The sequence below is a fragment of the Carettochelys insculpta genome, chromosome 1 (assembly GCF_033958435.1).
Source record: "Carettochelys insculpta isolate YL-2023 chromosome 1, ASM3395843v1, whole genome shotgun sequence".
NCBI lineage: Eukaryota > Metazoa > Chordata > Testudines > Carettochelyidae > Carettochelys > Carettochelys insculpta.
Window position 1 is genome coordinate 269,091,478 of NC_134137.1, and position 22,463 is coordinate 269,113,940.

The 22,463-nt window shown below is 47.5% G+C and overlaps 1 protein-coding gene across 1 annotated transcript in view; it reads right to left on the reverse strand.

The window, feature by feature from the left end:
- Positions 1 to 22,463, reverse strand: part of TMEM178B (transmembrane protein 178B) — a 386,225-nt gene that overhangs the window by 88,047 nt on the left and 275,715 nt on the right. The gene's annotated exons all lie outside the window — the stretch shown is intronic.

A 22,463-nucleotide genomic window follows, 5' to 3' on the forward strand; every position in this document is an offset into this window, starting at 1 on the left:
AACATGCCTGTAGAAACCCTTCTTGTTACCCTTCACATCCCTTGCCAGCTGCAGTTCCAACTGTGCTTTTGCTTTACTGATTACTCCGCTGGCATTCTCCAGTCATATGTTTATATTCCTCCTTAGTCAACTGTCCACATTTCCATTTCTTATATGCATCCTTTTTGAGTTTAAGCTGACCAAGGATTTCCCTGTTAAGCCAACGTGGTTGCCTACCGTATCTGCATTTCTTACCACGCAGCAGGATGGTTTGTTCCTGTGCCTTCAGTAAGACTTCTTTAAAATACTGCCAGTTCTCTCGAACTCTTTCCCCCTTCATCTTCATTTCCCAGGGGATCCTGCCAATCAGTTCTCTCAGGGAGATGAAGTCTGCTCTTTTGAAATCAAGGGTCTATATGTTACTGCTCACCCTTCTTCCTTTTGTCAGGATCCTGAAATCTACTATCTCATGGTCGGTACAGCCCAGGTTTCCTCCCACTTCTATTTCTCCTAGTAGTTCTTCCCTCTTTGTGAGCAGAATAGGTTATATTGGCATGTGGCACTGTCTAAATGACACCACATAATGAAATAAAGCCTTACTTCAAGGAATCCCTGTACTCCTTCTGTGATGAGGTGTACAGGGATTCTGGAATAGTGCACCCATTATCTTGGAAACTGTTTTGTGACAACAGGCACATTGCATAGATGCGCGTATCTATTTTGTGATACCACCATATCCCAGAATAGCACCCACCATCTAGACATAGCCAATATGACCAGTTAGGAAGGATCAAAAGGGGGATGTAGAGATCCACATGACATGGATACCAGTGGCATTGAGCTAAAAGCAAAGGTTGGTCCTAGGGCAGTGAAAGTCCTTTGGGCAGTGGTTAATAGTAACAGAGAGGGAGCCATGTTAGTCTATATACTATCAAAACAAAAAAGCAGTCCAGTAGCACTTTAAAGACTAACAAAATAATTTATTAGGCTACGAGCTTTCGTGGGACAGACCCACGTCTTCAGACCATAGCCATACCAGAACAGACTCAATATTTAAGGCGCAGAGAACCAAAAATAGTAATCAAGGTTGACAAATCAGAAGAATTATTATCAAGCTGAGCAAATCAGAGAGAAGGGGGGCTGAAGGAGTGGCGGGAGTCAAGAATTAGATAAAGTAAAGTATGTAAAGAGCCCCTATAATGAGCTAGAAAATTGCCATCCTGGTTCAAACCACGTGTTAATGTGTTGAATTTGAATATAAAAGAGAACTCAGCAGCCTCTCTTTCCAAACAGCTGGGAAAGACACCTAGTGCATAATCATTACCCACAGTGGAATGTAATAGGGGCCATCACTCAAAGAAGTACATGTACTTATCAGGCAGCTGCATAATTCAGAGAAAAAAAAATCTAAGATGACACAATGTCACCCCAAACCTCTCCAACTCACAAAACTAAGATACCCTTTGCTCAGTCCCTCTCATTAACAGTGAGATTGAACAAGCAGGTATTGCAGCGTGTGTGTACATGCACAAATACACACAAAGGCACCTACAAATTAAAGGGCTTCAATTTCATGACGTAATTATAACTCTGTTTCCCAAAGTATCTTCATTTTGTATCTGAGGTCAGAATCTTGGACCCGTACTCTTCACCAATTCCCATTTCCTCTGTTCTCATTCTCCAAGCTCCTAGACATTAATTGCTGTCTTCTGCGCATCACCCTCCAGGACTCCTGCTGCACCCTTCTCCTCTTCCTCCATATTTCTTCTGGTCTCCCACTGTTGCCTCCTCCTGCCTCCCAATTCCTCACAGATGTGGCAGCTCTGCTCTCCCTGCTGGAGCAGCAGAGTATTTATTACTGTGTTGTTATTATTGTATGTCAGTTCCCAGCTACAGTGAATTCCACCCTGCTGTAACCCCTATCTCCCTCTGCCATTAGGGGCCTGGGATTCCAGCAGACTGGCAAATTTGATAGATTTGTTAATCAGCTCATCAAGACTGATGCAAGCATGGCTTTATTTGCTGATTGCAAATGAAAGCAGAGGAAGCTATTATGCAGGGGGAGGGGTATATTTCTCACATTTCTTTTCACAAGTCCATGGGGTGATGGGGCGGGGGGGGAAGGAGAAGGAAGGGAGAGGTTGCTGTGATATACCACAAACTATTTAAATTGCTTTTATGCATTCTTGAGTCCCACAAACAAAATGCCTCAGATTAATGCGAAACATCTGAATGTTCTCCCATTTACATCAGCTTTAAGGCTGAGCTGTATAGATTTCCTTTGCTTATATCAGTGATTGAATACATGTCAGAGCTTTCAATGGAGAAAGTCCTCTGCAGTTCCCATTTCAGATCCAAAAAAGTATCCTGGTGACAATTGCCCACATAAATCTAAGCAAAGAAAGAATGACGACTAAAAGTAAGTGCCTTCCTGTCTGAATGCCGGTTCTTACTCTCAGCAAAGGACAATATCCTTCACTCCCTGCCACTCAGCAAACCACTGCATTCATAGCTTGCTGAAAGCAAGACAGACAATCTTCCACGGAAAGCAGATAGAGGTACTCAGCACCTGTGAAAATCAGGCAATTTTCATTTAGGCTTCTTAATCCATATTTAAGTAGCACCTAGTAACAGGCACTAGGGTTTGAAAATTTTGAAACTTTGGCTAAATTCTGCCCTTGGTTACATTAACAGTGCTTTCTTTAGTAAAGTGACTGAGAGCAGATTTTTGGCCCATTTTCTTGATAATGCATAGATCAATATTTGGTGGCATGCTGTGAGGATGTCTATTTGGGTTTATTAGCAGGAAAGTGCACTCGGTTAATCTCACACTGTGTTTACCTCATTTTTATTGAGCTTCCTTCGGAGTTAACTCCTAGGGAGAGGGAGGGGAGCTCTCCAAAGAGAGGAGAGCACGGAGTGAAGAATGAGCTCATGCACTTAGAACATTTTTGTTTAGACGGCAGCAGTTTGCAAGCAAGAAACTTAGTAATAAAAAAAGAAATCAAAAATCCTTCTAAGCCAAAGATCTTTGGATAACATTCTTGAAAGTGACTTAATGGTTTATGAGCCTAAGAGGGCTTGTCTACATGGGAGCCCACTGCATGGCCAGCCCATGCGTGAATCTACAGCACACAACACTTTACTACTAGTAATGGCCAAGCTGCACTTTTAGTGTGCTGTAGCAGTGTCCACAGGGGATGTGCCTGCACAATAAGCACATGAGTAGTAAATTCACACTCTGGCTTGACAATGTAGTAAAAGCTTGAGCAGGCAAACCCTAAATCCTATTGACTTGCAGAATAGAAGTAAGCTGGGTGTACTTTGGACCAGTTTCATCCTGTGGACCTTTTGTTGAACTTCAAAGTGATTTTTAACCCTGCCTCTGAAACTGCAGGAATTTTTCAAGATTGAACAGTTCTGCTTTGGTTTGATATTAGCAGGCATATTACTATATTTATTAATGATCAAGAAAAGTGGGAGAGCAGAATGTGCAGCTGATAAAATTTGTTGTGTGGAATGCAGAATGAAGCATTTCTGATTAATCTGGCAGAACTAGGTGAATGGGCACAACCAGGCCTGCTGACAGGGAGTCGAAAGGGGCAGTTGCACCGGGGCCCAGCATTTCATGGGGCCCAGCGCTTCGAGCCATAGCTGCTACTGCAGCAGCAGTCGTGGCTGGACCCCTGAGCTCCTTTGAATTGCTCCCAGAGCACAGCTCCACACAGCTCTGAGTGTGATGCCACAGTATGGGCTGGGCAAAGGGCTGAATGCCCATGGCCCTGCTCCTTGCGCCTCAGGGGCATGGAGCCAACCCCCCACCATGCTCTGCCCGAGGACCACGGTGGTTATTTGCCCTCCAAGCACAAGAGTGGCAAATGAAATTCAGAATTGACAAATCTAATGTATTTCAGACCGGAAGGAACAACTTGAACTAGCCAAGCACATTACTGCAACAGCAGCAGTCAAAAGAGCAAACAAAAGGTCAGGATGTATAAAGAATAGAATAGAGAATAAAACTGAAAATATTATAATGCCATCACAGAAACTGATGAAATTCCTAACTTGGAATAATGTGTTCCATTTTTCTAATCCTACATCTAAAAGCAAACAGCAAAAGGGGAAAGGGCTCAGATTAAAAAAAATGATGCATGGAAAAAAACTTCCCTATAGAACAAGACTGACAATGTTTAGTTTAGGAAGGAAAAAAATAACTGAGAGATAATAGCGGTATACAAACAACAGATGGAACAAAGAAGGTAAATCGTGTGTTCCTGTCTATTCTCTCTCTTATTAAAAGAGCAAGATGAATTAACCACTGAACTGGAAGTTAATGGATGCCTAGGGACCAGTGACCATGACCTGATTACATTCAATATGGGCAAAGAGAACAGCCCCAACTAGTAACAGATATACTTGGTGCATCTTAAAGCCAAAAAAAATTATGAGAAAACTTGGTTGGGAAGAGAAATTTTAAGAAAAAAATGTGAATGAAAATTGGGACTTTTTTAAAAGAAGAATTTATTAAATGGTCCAAAAGCCACAATTCCACAATCAATAAAGGGGGCAGTTTTGGCTAACAGCCCATCCTGATTCATCAGTGAAGTGAAGGCAACAATTAGAAACAAAAAAGTAATATAAAACAAACAGCAGAAAGGGGAAATAAATAGAACTCAACGTAAATTAAAAGTTATCAAGTGATTGATAAGGGAGCCTAAGGATATCTAGGGGAAGGAGCGGTAAGGACAATATGAAAGGATCTTTTAAAGTATATTATGAAAAAAGTAATATGAGTAATGGTATAAACCCACTTCTAAATAAATATGGTAACACTGTGAAAAATGATGCAGAAAATATACAAGCATGCCATAAATATTTCTCTTCTACCTTTGGAAAGAAGCAGGGTAATGTACTGGTATCATGGGAAGGTAAACTTCTGTAATCATCACACCTGAAGAACATGCATCCAAGAGGCCTTAAAGAGTTGGCTGAGGAGTTTGTTGGTTTGTTTTTTTATTTTAATTATTAAAAACTCTTTGAAGCTAGAGGAATGCTAATGTTTTACTAGTATTTGAAAATGGCAAATGAAACGACCCACATTACTAAAGCCAGTTAGTTTGACATCAGTCCTCAGATAAATGAATGGTGAAGCTGATAAAAGATTCAACTGATAAAGAACTGAAAATGGAATTTATTTAATGCAAATCCATATTGCTTTTATGGGAAATGAGCTGCTGTAAGAAACTCAGTTTCATTTTTTAAGAAGATTAGAAGTTTGATATCAGTAATTGCACAGATATGACATGTAGTCTTTTGTAAGTTATTTGACTTAGTACTGCACAACATTCTGATTAAAAATAGCACTATACAATATCAATAAAGCATACAATAAATGGTTTAAGGCCTGGGTAACCGACTGACAAACCTCAACAAATATTTTCCAATGGAGAACCATCACCCATAGGGTGTTTTTAATGGAGTTCTACAGCGATTGGTACTATGTCTGACATCAACTAGCATTTTCATCAATAATCTGGAAGTAAATATACACTCACTGCTGACCAAGTTTGTGGATGAGGCACAGATTGGCAGAGCAGTAAATAATGCTGCCAAATGCAAAGATGTACGTCTAGGAACAAGGAATGCAGTTTACACCTATACAATGGAGGACTGGGTCCTGCAAAACAGTGATCCTAAAAAGGATTTAGGGGTCATAAGCTGTGTCTACACGTGCACGCTACTTCGAAGTAGCAGCACTAACTTCGAAATAGCGCCCGTCGCGGCTACACGCGTCGGGCGCTATTTCGAAGTTAACTTCGACGTTAGGCGGCGAGACGTCGAAGTCGCTAACCTCATGAGGGGATCGGAATAGCGCCCTACTTCGACGTTCAACGTCGAAGTAGGGACCGTGTAGACGATCCGCGTCCCGCAACGTCGAAATTGCCGGGTCCTCCATGGCGGCCATCAGCTGGGGGGTTGAGAGATGCTCTCTCTCCAGCCCCAGTGGGGCTCTATGGTCACCGTGGGCAGCAGCCCTTAGCCCAGGGCTTCTGGCTGCTGCTGCGGCAGCTGGGGATCCATGCTGCAGGCACAGGGTCTGCAACCAGTTGTCGGCTCTGTGTATCCTGTGTTGTTTAGTGCAACTGTGTCTGGGAGGGGCCCTTTAAGGGAGCGGCTTGCTGTTGAGTCTGCCCTGTGACCCTGTCTGCAGCTGTGCCTGGCACCCTTATTTCGATGTGTGCTACTTTGGCGTGTAGACGTACCCTCGCAGCGCCTATTTCGATGTGGTGCCGCGCAACGTCGAAGTTGAACATCGACGTTGCCAGCCCTGGAGGACGTGTAGACGTTATTCATCGAAATAGCCTATTTCGATGTTGCTACATTGAAATAAGCTATTTCGATGTTGGCTTCACGTGTAGACGTAGACATAATGGACAAACAATTGCACTTGAGCTCCCAGTGTGATGCTGTGATAAAAGAGGCTAATGAGATCCTTGGGCTTATACCTAGAAGAGAGGTGAGGAGGAGAAGAAAGATGATTTTACCTTTTTATATAACACTGCTGCGACTGAGACTGGAATACTGCATCCAGGTCTAACAAGCACATTTTAAAAACACCGTTGATAAATTGCAGCCACAAAAATGATGTCAGGGCTGAAGAAACTGACTTAGAATGAAAGACTTGAAGAGCTTACTCTGTTTAGCTTATCAGTAAGAAGACTGAGATAAGAAGAAAGAGCTCTTTAACCTAGAGGAGAAAGTCATAACAAAAGCCAGTGTTTGGAAGATGAAGCCGGACAATTTTAAAGTAGAATTTAGCCACAATTTTTAACAATATGGGTGATTAACTATTGGAAAAAGAAACCACCTATGGAAGAGGTGGATTCTCCAGCTCTTGATGTCTTTAAATCAAGATTGGATGCCTTTATGGGAGATACACTTTAGCCACATGCAAGTAATTGGACTCAATTCAGGGTTGCTGGTTGAAACTGATTGGCCTGTGATGCTCAAGCAATCAGATGAGTTTATCTAACAGTCCCTTCTGGCCTTAAGTTTTATGAATACCTGAAAGGGGGGCATGCAATGAAATAGAATGGTAGAAAATTAAAAAAAAAAAGATCTTAGAGAATATTTTTTACAATTCTGAAGTACAGTAGGCCTGTGGAACTCATTTCTGCCAGATATAATAACTTACTCCTACTTTAAATATCAAGTAATAATTTGTATGTGCCTACACTAAATATGTTGCCATTTCTAACACAAGCAAAGCCACAGACATGCAGCTTTACCAAACTTAATTCAAGACTGTTAGCCCCACATACATGGGAGTCAGTCATGTGTGCTAAAAGAGAATCTCTATTTGCAAGGGTGAGGAGAGAGATGTGTCTGTGATAGTGTGTGAAGGAAAAGGAGATGCTAATGAGTTGAGGAGTGTGAAAAAGGGAGTTGGGTTGTGTATGTCCTCACTGCAGAGCTAATTTGGGTGATGAGCACTAGGGTCTGAGCACCTGGTTAGCCCAGTCTGAGTGTGAATAGCATATTGCAAAGTCCTGCTTGAGTGTATCCACTCAGCTGCATCCACATCTGTGCTGCATTCCCTGGTGTGAGGTGCTAGAGCATCTGGGGTCAAACCCCATTGTTCTTAGCACTGCAAGAGCCAGTTTAGATTTTCTGTGATTCTTTCTGAGTGAGTTGTGGGAGAATTTGTTTGTACAGCTAGGCACACAGTGGGGGTTATTGGAAGGCACTGGCGGACTACCACCATTTGAGGGGTTTACCCAGCATCTTCATTGCCAAACAGGCAGATTGCCAGCCCAAGCGACACCACCACTCAGGATTTAGCCTACCGCCACATGGGCTATGTCTAGACTAGAGCAATTTGTCGGCAGAAGCTTTTGTTGGAAGATATCTTCTGACAAAACTTCTGTCAACAGATTGCGGCCAGACTGCAGGGCGGATCGAAAGAGCAATCTACTCTGTCGATGGAGAATGACCAGAATGACCAGCTGCTCTGTCAGCAAAACAGCCAACCGGAAGCACAGCAGACAGGGCTGCCCAGTGTCTTGGAAACCCTGTCTGTTGACAGAAGGTCCCCCAGAATGTCCAGACCAGCTTTTTGTCGACAGATCTCTGTTGACAGAGGTGTTCTTCCTCACAGTGAGTGGGGTACAGTTGTCGACAAAAGGACTGAGTTCTGTCAACTTACTGTCGACAGAATGCCCTTGGAAAGCTGGACGCTCTGTGAGTTTTGTCGACAAAATGGCCATTTTGCTGACAAATCCCTCTGGTGTAGACATAGCCTTACAAGCCACCTAGCACAGGTAGAAAGAACCAAAACACTCAGGAGAGATGTGTTTGTATGTGGATGGGAGCCAGGTTAGGAGAAAGATACAGGTAAGAGCCTGGATTAACTATGAAGACCAGGCCAGAGGCAATAGTCTGTAGCTTCGAGAACAACAAGAAATCTTGTGGCGCCTTATAGACTAACATATTTTGGAGCATAAGCTTTCGTGGGCAAAGACCCGCTTCATAAGACGCCCATGAAAGCTTATGCTCCAAAACATCTGTTAGTCTATAAGGTGCCACAGGACTTCTTACTATTCTACTTTACTTATGAGTACTCACTAAAATAAGGAACATATATATCTACCTTTAGGAGTGAATTTCCCACGCTTATACAAGCGGGGTCCCTGGCTGGGGGGCGTGGAGACCTGCAGCCCTGAGGCTGGCTCAGCTCCAGCTGTGGGGTCTCTGGCTGGGGGCAGGGAGACCCGCAGGTGGAGCCTTCTCCTTCCCTTCCCTCAGACATGCAGCTGTCTGATGGCCCTTCGGCTGGGGGAAGATAAAAAGAATGCTCTTAGCTGGGTTCCTTCTCCTGAAATGGCGGGAACATGAAACTGACCAGCCATGAGCTTATCAGTTTCCCGGCCCTGCAAGCCAAGTGGAGACTAGAACCAGCCTGTCCCTGGTTCCCAGCTCCTGCCACTCTGGGAGCTAGGAAACTGATCAGCCCTGCTGCTTCCTGGCTCCACTGCCCTTACAGGAAAATTCGAGTTATGCAGGAGTTGCAGGAACAATCCCTGGGTAACTCCAGGGTTTACTGTATTAGAACCCCCGCCCAGCCCGCAGATCTCACCCTAGGCCAGGTTTTAACCTCGCCCCTCAGGTCCCAAACTGCCTCCAGCCTTAAACCTGCCCAGCAGCACAAACCTCCTCCAGCCTTAGACCCACCCCAGCAGCCACAAACCACCCCTAGCCTTAGAGCCCCCAGCAGCCCCAAACTGCCCCAAGGCTTACACCCCCCCAGCAGCCCCAAATTGCCTCCAGCTTTACATCCCCCCAGGAGCCCCAAACTGCCCCCAGCCTTACACACACCCTGTAACCCCAAACTTCCCTCAGTCTTAGACCCCCCGCCCCCGGCATCCTTCAACAGCCCCAGCCTTGGACACTCCTCCTCCTCCCACTGCCTCTTCACCAGGGCTTCTAGATTGGGTGGCTCCCCCAACCCTCCTGCTCCCAGCAATTAACTCAAGTGTTAAGGTTTCAGCACCTAGGCATAAGGTAATTGCTCTCTCCAGTGATAGTGATAGCTGCCATCTCCAGCTGTTATCGCTACTGATAGATATCTGCCTGAGGCAGCAGTGTTAAGAAACTGCAAATGGCTTCTTTAACAGCCACAAGCAGCTGGGAACTGCCCATGTGGTGACCTTTAACAAATCTAACGGGACCCATGTTTGGGTTCCAACCCACAGGTTGGGAATCCCTGATCTACATACAGATACTACATCCTCTTTCTGCTGCCAAACTATTCAAATACATCAGAAAAGTACCTAAACTCAAATGGTTTATGTCAAGCTACTAGCCCTTGAAACAAATTGGAGACTTTTACATGTATTTTAATGGGAATTTAGTGTTGTTCTTATGAGTTTTCACTTTTGAGCAGAAATTTGGGAACCAATTGTGCTCTTATAGCGAGGGATGAGTGTAATAGAAACCACTTCAAGCCATGAGGTGCTACAGCAGCCCCACACCTGTAGTCCCAGCACCTATGAGTATAACTGCTCAGCACCTCAGCAAATCAGGCCCACAGAGCCTCTCCTGAGATCAAAGTGGCATTTTTTGTTCATGGCTAATGCTTTGGGCATCTCACTCCCACAATGCTGACTTCATTAGATTTTGCAACTAACCTCTACCGAGAAAAAACGGAGTGAGGGAAGCAGAGAGAATTAACATAAACATCTCTCACAGGAAAGCAGTCAATATCAGGGAAGTCTGTCTCAGACTATTTCCCTCACACCACTCTCCATGGTATAATTTAATCTCCTGACCACATGGGCTGTCAAACCCTAGAAGGGTGCACATGTGTGCATGGACCTGCAAGGGCACATGTATAGTTAGGTGACAGTGATTTAGATCATAGCTGTTTTTATGGAGAGAGATACACAGCAGATTTTCTCCTACAGAAACAGGGAAGCTCTCGCTGCTGTTTTCTCTGGGGACCAGTGCTGGTTTCTACAGCTGGCTTCATTTAGCATCTCCATATTCATAGCTGTAGCATATGACAATATAGGCTTTAAATAATTGAACATGAGGAAGGGCTGTGAGAAGTGATGTCCAGGGCTTCCACAAAGGACAGAGTACAAGGTAACCATCTGGGAGATGGTGAATTGCAAGAAAATGTAGGTCTCTTGACCAAATCAAGGAAGAAGAGGGCAATTATAAATCATTAGCAAATGCTGCTAACAGCCTCAAGAATAAATACATAGATAAATACCCAAAACTTAGGGAAAATGGGCATAACGGGCCGTAAATGGATGCTACTGGAGCAGAAAGGTCTTCACCTTGTTTCCAGAAGGTGAACATCCAAGAGACCTGGCTTCTGGGAATATTATTAAGTCAAGAGGTTGACCCTCGCTCAGAAACAGCATTTCTCCAGGGAAGTTTGGAAGTGTTACTTCAGAGGGTGAAATTACTGTGTTTGGTCATTTGGGTATGTAGTGGGTATTAGGTGTTTCACACCAGGACCTCTGAACACCTTTGCCGGTGAATCAATGGCGTGACCAAGATGTCTGTGGATGGCTATTACCCAGCTTTCCTGCTCTTAGGGATTATGTGTTGGTGACAAAATCTAGGCTGGGAAGGATCAAGCTGTGTGTGGAGAAAGAAAAGTGAGATGACAAGAGCAATTTCCCATATGTAGACGCTGGGAGGGAAAGGAGGGGGTCTGCCACAAAGAAAATAATTGAGGTGAGAGTCTTTTAAAACTCCTTTCATGTAACAGTGCAGTTTTAAAATAATCTGTGGGCTAGTTAGCCAGTGAACCCTTTGTCCTGGAGTACTGAACTATTTCTTATGGAGTGGGACCTATGCATTGGCTGATAGATACTTTGCACTGTTTCCTGACAAGTGAGTACACCTAGGGCTCCTTAACTGCCCAAATTTAGATTTTCTTAACTGGGTTTTGGGTGCAGGGCATTTCCCAGTAGAGCACCTTTACCACTGGATTTCACTTTCCTCTTGGTCCCTAAGGAATGTGACTTTGTTAGCTGTTTACTGGGGCTATTTCTGAAGAGACTGATTCAAGATGGCAGGGCAAGGAGGATGATTCCACCTGCTGGCATTGGTCGGTGCATGCATGATTGTGTCATTTCTACTGATATTATAATTATGGTAAATAATTATATAAATCATAGGTGCCTTTATTACAAAGAAGTAATTCCTCTGTAGCCTTGTAATTACACACTAATTATTATCCATGACAGTGTCATCCTTTCATCTTTACCTGCCTTCTAATACACAATGCAGATTACAGTGGAGCTATTGGAGGATCTAATATAGTTAAAAGGAATTACACAGTATTCTATGGGAACCCATAATTGCTTTGGAGTCGCATGACAGTCTTACCTAGGAGGTTACCATGTAATTCATTAGAGCATGAATGTGATATTTATTCTCTTTAATGTAGTGTAGCACATTTTTGTACAGGAAATGTTAATTTTTTAGCTAAGCACAACTGAAACCGGAATCAAATGCAATGCCTGGAAGATACCTTGAGGGGAGAGGATAAGGGGAGAAGCATAAACGTTTGCATTCTCTGCTACCACACACACACGCACACGCATGCATGTAGTTGAATTTTCCTGCCAAAGGAAATGGTGCGTGCCAACATAGTCTGTGACTTCTCTACAAATGCCCCTTTCTTGAGAAATTGGGCACAAAGCACCAGAAAGCGAGGGAGAGGGGAAGAGAGTTTGTATTAGACCAACCAGTTGAAGGAGAGCAACCAAACAGGTGCATATGTCTGAAGAATGCACAACCCATTCACATGGCCAGTTCTTCCCTGTGGTGGGCCAGCTCCCCATGTGAAGAAGAAAGTGGGGTAATGCCTACTATTCTAGTAACTCTGGTGACAGCGGTTAGGAAGGCCAGCAGTTAAAAGCACCTAATCGACGAGCAAAAGCCTCCCTGACTTCACTGTCATTACCTGTCATTTTCTAGCTCAGCAGTGAGCAAACGTTTTCTTTCTGAGGACTCCCAATGTGCTATAAAACCTCCATGGCCCAGTTGTGCCCAAACCACTCTTTTTTTCTCCACAGAAAAGCCAGGACTGGCATTAGGGGGCAGCAAGCAGGGCAGTTGCCCTTGGCCCCTTGCCATAGGGGCTCCATGAAGTCAAGTTGTTCTGGTTTGGGCTTCAGCCCCACAGCAGCTTCAGCCCTGTGCTTCAGCTCCAGCACAGCTCGGACTCCAGTTATCTGGCTCCAGGGAGTCTAACGCCAGCTTTGCTCGGCAAGCCCCCTGACACCTGCTTGCAGCACCCCCAGTGGGCCACAGATCCCTGGTTGACAACCACTGCTCCAGCTAACTCCAGTGGATGAGTCTAGCTTAATTCAGTCATACCAAAGGGTACATTCGTTAACTAAATAACAGTGATGATTTGCACTGATCAGATGATTAAACTACGCCTCCTTCCCAACATTTAAAACAATGTGACAACACAGAGGAGCTTGCCAAGTCTTGTCTTCCATTCATTCTAGTCACTCTCCAGCATAAGGGAAACACTGATACATCATTCCAAATGATGTTTTTTTATTACCCAAGGGCCTTCAGAGCGCATGTTATAGCAGCAGAGAAGGATGTAAGCAGCCACACACTTTCTTTCTCCCACATACATGCCCCATACTCACAGCCTACTGTAAATATACATATCGCAGTGAGTGTTTTACTCTCCCTTGTTCCCAGCTCTGGGTTCTCCGTATATTATACCTAGTTGTGTTGTTCTTGGAGTAAGTGGAAAATGGAGCACAGAAAAGGTTTTTCTTCTAGTAAATAGAAAAAAGCTGAAGAGCAAAGAACCCAGAAACAGGTACAGATGTAAGCCTGTCAGAAAATGAAAAAGTTAAAGAAACGAGGAGTGGGTAGGATACTCACTTACTTACTAGGGAAAATTAACAATGTTAAATTTTTAGGTTGACTAAATGATTAACAAGAAGGAATGTTATTGATTATTGTGTCATAGTATGTACAATGGCAGTACCTACAAGCCCCTGCCATGGACCACGGACCCCACTGTGCTAAGTGCTAGGCAGACCTAGCATGAAAAGATAGTCCTTGCACATGTAGCCACCTGAAAGAATGTGTAAATTATGTGTGTAGACACCTAGGAGGAAGAGAATTTGTTTAGACTGCCATATGTGGTGAATATGTTCACATGCATTTACACGGTGAGAGCATATCCAGGAACAGTGGGATGAAGGGAGCAAAAGCAAATGTAGGCTGATTATTATCAGGAAAATGTTCTAGTACTGATGTCTGACTGAATAGACATCATAGCACCCCAAAGGAACTGCTGGAGGCCCCCTTGCTTTGCACAGTTAAACTACACCAGAAAAAACCCTGGAACTCTTCTGAAGGAAACAAGCCTGCACTACACCATGTGTAGGGGCGGTGTTTTCTATCTCTTGCCACTTTGAGTATGTGACTGTATGATAAAGGGAAGCAGAGAAGTTGTGGATATCCTGGACACATGTAAAACAGATTCAATGTTATAAGAACACAAGACGATGGAACAGAGGTGAATGGCAGATTGAGAAATGGTTCAAGAGCAAAGAGGCTATGCAGAAAAGGAGCAGGATCTGGTGGTTCAGAGTTCTGAATATTTGATTTTTATGCCTAAGGGAAAATTTCCCAAACCCGGTAATAAATTTTTCTAGCTCTTCAACAAACCAGGACCACATACAGCTGGACTCAAAAATAGGAAAAATTAAATGGTGCAATAAATCAGCTGACCCGAATAGTACTCAGAATCCATTAGAGGCAGAAGTGAAAATAAGCTGGTGTGCCCAGGTGCAGTGTTCCGGCCAGAAGGAGCTGGCCAGCTGAGGTGTTTGGCTGCAGTTGCTTCCAGCCAGGCTCCTGGGGCTCTCCTGCAGGCCGCCTTTCTAAGCAGCAGGCAGCCCAGCAAGTGAAAGAGTCTGGCTGGTGGCATGTGCCCCCTTCCCCAGCCCCTAGCCCTCCCCCTGGTGCTGTACCCTGGGTTCTGCTGATCTTCCCTTGCCCCTAGTTACCAGGGAGTGAGGGGAAAGTATGCAGCTGTGTGCTTCATTTTGCTCCTGGCTGCCAAGGGGAGAAGCAGAGGAGTAGTTCAAGCAAGCTGTGCACTTCCCCTCACTCCCTTATCTTCAGGGAAAGATGAAGAAGGGCTGCAGAATCCCAGTAGCTGCGTCTACACTAGCCGGCTATTTCGAAGTAGCCAGGCCAACTTCAAAATAGTGCCCGCCGCATCTACATGTGCCAAGCGCTATTTCGAAGTTGAAATCGACGTAAGGCGGCAAGACATCGAAATCGCTATCCTCATCAGGAGATGGGAATAGCACCCTACTTCGACATTGAACGTTGAAGTAGGGCATGTGTAGACGATCCGCGTCCCACAACATCGAAATAGCGGGGTCCTCCATGGCGACCATCAGCTGAGGGATTGAGACACGCTCTCTCCAGCCCCTGAGCTCTATGGTCGCCACGTGCAGCAGCCCCTTAAAGCTCCCCGCCCCCTTATTTCCTGTGCAGGAAGCTGAGAGAGTGTGCAGGCAGCAGCACACACACATTCCCAGCCCGCATGTCCTCCACAAGCCCCAACCCACCACCCAGAACCCATGGCAGGCAGCCAGCCCCCCAAGCACCCACAGGGCACCCCCACCCCCCCAGGGAACCCAGGGCTCCCAGCCAGCCAGCCAGCCAGCAGGATAAGAGGCAGCAGGGCTCCTTCTGGTCGGAGGCCGAGATCCGGGACCTGCTGGGGCTCTGGGGCGAGGAGGAGGTGCTCCAGGTAATGGGGAGCAAGCGGCGGAACACACATGCGTTCGCTCAGCTAGCCAAGGGCCTGGCTGCCCGGGGTCACCCTGTCTGCACTCCTGACCACATCAAGAGTAAGGTGAAGGAGCTGCAGCAGGGTTATGCCCAGGCCCAGGACACGGCCAGCCGGTCTAGGGCCGCCCCCGCCGCTTGCCCCTTTTACAGGGAGCTCAGGGAAATCCTGGGCCCCTGGTACACCACCTCCCCCCAGCCACCCTTGACACCTTGGCCAATGAGCCCCAGCAGGCCCCGGAGACGGAGTCCGGCCTGGATGCCAGCCCTGCACCCCAGGGGCCCCCACAGGAGCCCACCCTGGGGCAGCGGAGGAGGAGGAGGAAGCCTCCAGCAATGGGGGGCTGCTCATAGACCTCTGCTCCCGCAGCTCCAGCAGGGTGTCTGCCCGAAGGGTGTCCCCCGACTGTGGGAGTGGACTGTCAGGTATGTACCCTGGTACGCACCCCCGGGGTTAAGGGGTGGGGACAAGGGACATGACCAGGGCCCTCCACACACCCAGATGACCATGGCCCCGAGGACAGCAGTGGCATGTCCCTCAGAAAAGTCCATCAGCCCCTGCCCCCCAGCAGGACAGCGCCGTGCCCCATCCCATGGGATGTGGGGAGTGGAACCTAGAGGTCCCCCCTGGGGGGGATAGCACACCCATCAGCAGCAGCAGCATCTCTGGGGGACGGGGATGGGGAACCAGCAGCAGAGCGGTGGGGGGACATGGGCCACGGGTCAGGGCCCAGACGAACGGCTGTCTCCACTCTTCCCCCTGCTGTTCTGCAGCTGCACCATCTGAGGGCCCCAAGAGCACAGGCGCTGTGTCTGTTGTGCCGGACAGCCCACCGGGGCCATCACAGCAGGCCAGCCCAGCAGCAGAGCAGCGACTGGCCCCAGGATGAGCCTGACAGCGCCGGAGCCATCCCCAGGTGTCCGCTGTCCCCCAGCTCCTCGCCACCCTCCGGCGTCAGCTGGAGGTCTCTGCATGCATGTGGAGGAGCAGCGGCTCCACCTGCAGGAGCAAGCGCTGGCCTGGCGCCAGGAGGCTTGGGGTGCCTTCATGTGGACCTTTGAGCGGATTGCAGAGCAGTTGGCCCCGCCCACTGCTCTGCCCGCCGTCCTTCCGAGCCGCCCTTCACCAGCAGCTGTCCTGGAGCCTGCCACCAAGGGGGACCGCGGGCTTCAGGAACCAGCCTGGCCATATCTGCTGGTTCTCCCAGTCCCCACCCAGCTGTGATGGGGCCTCCGGCCCAGATGTGGGTCGCGCCCCCCCCATGCCAGGCGCTGGACAATAGGGGCGAAGGGCCAAGGACGTAACCCCCCAGACCCCCCCCTTTGTACATATTCACCCCATAATTGTAAATAGTTTATTTGTTCCACCCCTCTTTAATAGGTGCCACCTCCATGTACCTAGTTCCCCCCTTCTTAACGTAGAGTTCATTGTTTTGTTTCAAAATAAAAAAAAAGGTTTATTTACAAAAGAAGTGCGTGGGTGGTGTGTGCTCTCTGGTGCTCAGTGGTGTGGGCGTGGGGGCAGGTAGTGTTGTGGGGAATGTGGGGGGGCGGTGGGTGGCTCACCAGCAGCTGGCCCTGCCAGCGTTCACCCCGCAGCCTGCTCAAAATGGGCCCGCAGGGCCTCCCAGACCTGGATCCCCTCAGGGTCGACCTGGTGACTGGGGGCAGCGGGTGGCTGGGCATTGGCCCTGCCAGCCTCCACAGCCCAGCCCTGGAAGAAGGCCTCTCCCTTGCTTTCCACCAGGTTGTGGAGTGTACAGCACGAACCCACAACCTGGGGGATGTTGGTGAGCCCTGCATCCAGCCGGGTCAGGAGACACCTCCAGCGGCCTTTGAGGCAGCCGAAAGTCCGCTCGACCACCTGGCACGCATGGTTCAAGTGGGTGTTGAACCGCTCCTGGGTGGCACTGACATGGCCCGTGTAGGGGCGCATGAGCCAGGGCCGGAGGGGGTACGCCGCATCTGCGACAAGGCAGAGGGGCATGGTGGTGTCCCCCAACGGGATCTCCCACTGGGGGATGTAGGTCCCCGCCTCCAGCCGGCAGCACAGGCCCGAATTTCTGAACACCCGGGCATTGTGGGTGCTGCCAGGCCAGCCAACATAAATGTCCAAGAAGTGGCCCTGGTTGTCCACCAAGGCCTGGAGGACCACGGAATGGTATCCCTTCCTATTCAGGAAGCGTCCTCCGCTGTGCTCCGGGGCGCGGATGGGGATATGGGTCCCATCTAGAGCCCCAAAGCAATTTGGGAAGCCCAGGCTGGCAAACCCCGTGATGGCAGCATCTGGGTCCCCAAGCCACACGAGCCTGTGGAGGAGCAGGGCATTGATTGCGTGGACCACCTGCAGGGGAAGGACATGAAAGAGCACCAGTGAGGGGTGTGCAGGGTGTGTCTGGCCCTCTCCCCGGGCTCCCCCTTCCCCCAGGGCTTCCCCCCTGGGCTCCCCCTCTTCCCTGAGCTCCCTCTCCTCCCCGAGCTCCCTCTCCCCCCGCAGGCTTCCCTTACCTCCATGACGACAGCCCTGACGGTGGCCTTGCCCACGCCGAACTGCTGCCCTACGGATCGGTAGCTGTCTGGAGTGGCCAGCTTCCAGACAGCGATGCCGACCTGTTTCTCAACAGTGAGGGCACGTCGCATGGGGGTGTCCTGGTGCTGTAAGGCGGGGGTGAGCCACTGGCAAAGCTTGAGGAATGTCTGCCGGCTCATCCGGAAATTCCAGAGCCAGCGGTTGTTGTCCCACTCGCCAAGCACCAGCCGCTCCCACCAGTCCGTGCTCGTGGGGTACCTCCATAGCCGGTGGCGTGTCCGGTGGGGGGAGGCTGGGAGGGCAGCAAGGTCTGGGGCTGCTTCTTCATCCCCCGAGGACAGCTCATCTTCCTCAAATAAAAGATGCTGAGCTGCCTCCTACATGGCACTGAGCAGGGTGGCCACTGCTCCAAGGGCGGGTGTGTGGGCCTCTGGCTGCTGCTGCTGGGGGTCTATGCTGCTTACATGGGGTGTGCGTGCTTGTGGCTCTGCAGACTGTGTGCTGTGCAGGCTGAGTGTGTCTGGGAGGGGCCCTTTAAGGGAGCAGCTAGCTGTTGCCCCAGAAGTGCTAGTCTGCCCTGTGTCCCTGTCCACAGCTTTTCCTGGCACCCTTATTTCGATTTGGGCCGCTTTGGTGTGTAGACACTCCCCTGCAGCGCCTATTTGGATGTAGTGCTGTCCTACATCAACGTTGAACGTCGACGGCACCAGCCCTGGAGGACGTTTAGACGCTACTTGTTGAAATAGCTTATTTTGATTTCGCTACATCGAAATAAGCTATTTCAATGTACCATCCCAGTGTAGACGTAGCTAGTATGTACAGCTACAGCCCTGCCCCCCCCCCAAAATGGTACCCTTGCCCCCCACACTCACCCCTAAACACTCCACCCTGGTCCTGAGCCCCCATACTCTCACTCCCTGCCGTGACTCCTGTGCCCATAACCCCCCTGCTCTGAGGCCCCTACATCCTCAGCCTTCGACCTGAGCCCCTCCTCACCCCACAACCAACTCCTGCACTCCCAGACATCCCAGCCCCCTGCCCTGAGCCCCTCCTCCCTCCCAAGTTCCTACCCTGATTCCTGCACCCTCACATCTCCACCCCTGCCTTTAGCCCCCCACACTTAAACTTCTTACAAGTAATGTCGTATCACATCCCGCACAACCCCTTACCCGGAGCCCACCTCAGGGGGATACGATACAACACGACCTGTAAGAAACTTGAGTTACTTTCACCCATGATTAGAGACGGGTACCAAACTCAAAGTCATGATTTGTCTACAAACCTCAAAGACAAAAGAAAAGTAAAGTGCTACAGGCTTGTCTCGGACTGGTCAAGGTCATGGGTCAGAGTCCTTCTGACTCCTGCAGAACATCAGGGAAGAGGGAATCCTTGAGGATCCCCCCAAAATGGGCTCTGGTGATACTCAGTGGTGTATCAAAACCTTTTTTGGATTTCTGGCATGCCACCACTTAGCATGGACTTGAACTTTGCTTCCATTAGCGAGACACTTGTCCTCCCTTACCCCACCCCATGTCTCACTTTCACTCCCCACCAACTCTTGATTGCATTAGTTCTATGACTGCACCAAAGTCACCTCAGTTCTGACCTCCAACTCCAATCAAACTGCATTTGAAGGCTGTGAAAAATCAGGAAAGGACAATTTGGTTGTTTGTTCTTTAAACAAAACTGCAAGAGAGCTGCATGTTAAAATAAACTCTTGTGCATCCGGTATTTGATCAACCAGAACTCTCACATAACCAGCATAACGCCAGCAAACCCTGAGCCATGATTCAGCAACACTTTGAACTTGACTGGCAAAAAGCTGAATGCTTCAATGGCTAATTAGTTTGAATGACTTAATTTATTATTGCAAGATTGATCACTGCTACCTTGACAATACCGTGTTTTTCCTTTAACATTATAGAACTGTAAAATTCTTGAACTGTAACCTTTTTATTCAGACTTTTATGTTAGACCTCTGAGCCTGCCAGCGGCTCCCCATGCCATGCAGCGATCTCCAAGCCCACCAGTGGCTCCCCACACTGCATGGTGAACTCTGACCCCACTAGCAGCTCCCTGTGCCACAGCAAACTCCGAGCCCACCAGAGGCTCCCACTGTCCCCACCTAAAGGTAAACAGGGCAGTGGTTGGGGGGAGCCCATGCTGGGGGGTAGGAGGAGCTTAACTTTCTTATGGAGGTGGTCACTGACCTCTGCCTGTGCCTCCCCGCAGCTACTCTTGATAAACTGGAATATTGGCACATCTGGCAACCTCCCAGTTCCAGGTTTGCTGGATAAGAAAGAGCTTACTGTAATAACTTAATGAAAAGGAACATCATATAGGGCAAGCACTGCTGTTGTTCTGATCATCTGGAAGCAGCACAGGACTCTTGAAAAGAACTCTGAGACCTCACTAGCTAAGTCTCTGATTGGCACAGGCTCCCTTCCCTCTGCCTTCCTCACACAGCCTAAGGAATGATGTTGAGGTCATTAATCAGCCACATGCCCTCGGAGAACACCTTGCACTGGAATGTCTCTGATGAGCAGATGGGATTTTTGGAATGACGTGACCCGGCATGAAAATGAAACGGCAGAGGAGAGCGCTAGAGGGAAGGCGAGAGGGCTATCCCTCAAGATCTACATTTGAAAGGATTGAGGGAAAGAGATCCTCCTTCTCCCCTCATCTTAGTTGGGTTTTTATCCTAAGTGCAGTAAGGACTTCTGCTGAGACCACCAGACCCAGCAGCTATAACCATCTCCTTTCTCTGGATTCTAAGAGCTTGATCCAAAGACCACTAAGTCAACAGATAAGGCCCTGAATGAAGCAGAAACCACTGGGGAATCCTTCCATCACAGAGAAAAGTATTTATACGTTGGAATGTGGGCTCATAAACCTCCTACTCCAGTTCTGGGAATGGAAGAGATATCTCTGGAACTTCAGACATAGGGTTCCACCTGGGCAGGTCAGAACTGCCACAGTCGTCATCAGTGAAATTATTAGCAATATACACATGCAAACCAAATTTGATTCTTAGGTGTAACTTGTCCAGTGTGGCAAGTTTTCATCATGTGAATCTCACCGATGATACTAGGGGTTAGGTAGTTATATTCCAGCCCAGAAAATATACCTATTCTAGCAGAAGGCTCTTAAGATGCTACAACACTGAAGAACACTGCCATTCTAACAGGTTCAAATGCACACACACTTGAAATGTTGATGGAGATTACTCATTTTGGCTAAATGTCTTCTTTAAACTCATTCATCCTATCACAAAGTTATTTAGTTAAAAACGTAATGCCAAAATGTATAGTTTGTCTAATGATAAATAAAACTGTGTGCACACAGCTTCGCATATGAGCATCTGCTGAGGAATCATTAGCGCCTGGAGATGGAAACACTGCACTGCCTTGCATTCTCACTTCAGACAAGTTTTTAAAAGTCTGGGGCTCTTCATTTGATGATGCACATAGTACAGTGATCCTGTGCATTTCTATAATTCCTGCTATGTCAAAACACTTTCTGCATATTAACAAAGTAACCCTCCTCCCCATTACACTGGTGCCAGCTTTCATGATTTTATTACAAATTTCACAGTATTTGATGTTTTTCATAAGGTATGACTACTCTGAAATTAAAAACCCACAGCTGGCAGATGTCAGCTGATTCAGGCTCAGGTTAAGAGAGGGCTCAAAGTGGGATTAGCCTGGAGTTCAGGCTCCCGCCCAAGTCCAATGTCAAGACTTCAGCAGGAGCCCTGCTAGACTGAGTCAGTGGGCATGTACCAGTCATGGGTGTGTAATCACAATGCAGACTTTTAGCCCCAAGCTCCTGTAATAATGTGGCTATGCAAGAATTTTAACAACAACCAGTTTAAAGTGAGCCCTAATGGTTCAAAAACCAGAAGGCAAATAAAAAGATCCCAAAATCGAATAAATTTAAGCCAATCCCATGATTCTGGACACCTGACTTGATTTTAAGTCAAGGGCAGGCTCAGCAATACTGTAACACCTACTGTAACATTTCTTTGAGAGAGGTAAGTAGTAGTATTCCCATTTGGTAGATGAGGAACTAAAGGACAGCACTAAATTTAGCCCTTATGTAAGTGAGCTTTGAAGTCAGAGGAACTGTTCTTTCCTACAACAGAACTGAATTTGACCAATAAGGAAGCGACTTGCTCAAGGTCATACAGAGAGTATATAGCAAACCCAGCCGTAAAATCCAGCTCTACTTGTCTCCCAGTGAAGACACCCACCCCCTACCCCTACCCTGCTTGAACGAAAAAAGAAAAAAGCCATTTTAAAAACAACAGAACTGTAACTACATGAGAGACAGCGTAAGGAAAGACAAATCTACAAATGAAAACGGAGTTATGGTGGAGTTTCTAATTAGAGATCAGAAACAAAAGAAAGTAGTGTAGGAGAAGGAGAGCTATGTTTTAAAATCACCTTAACAGAGTCCTTTTGAAATATTAACCCTTATTTATACTTTAAATAGTTTGGAACAGGTACCTTGTCTTCAAATCTGTTTTTGAGGTATCTTGCATATGAGCACTATAATTAAATAATAACAATAATAATAGCTAATAACACAA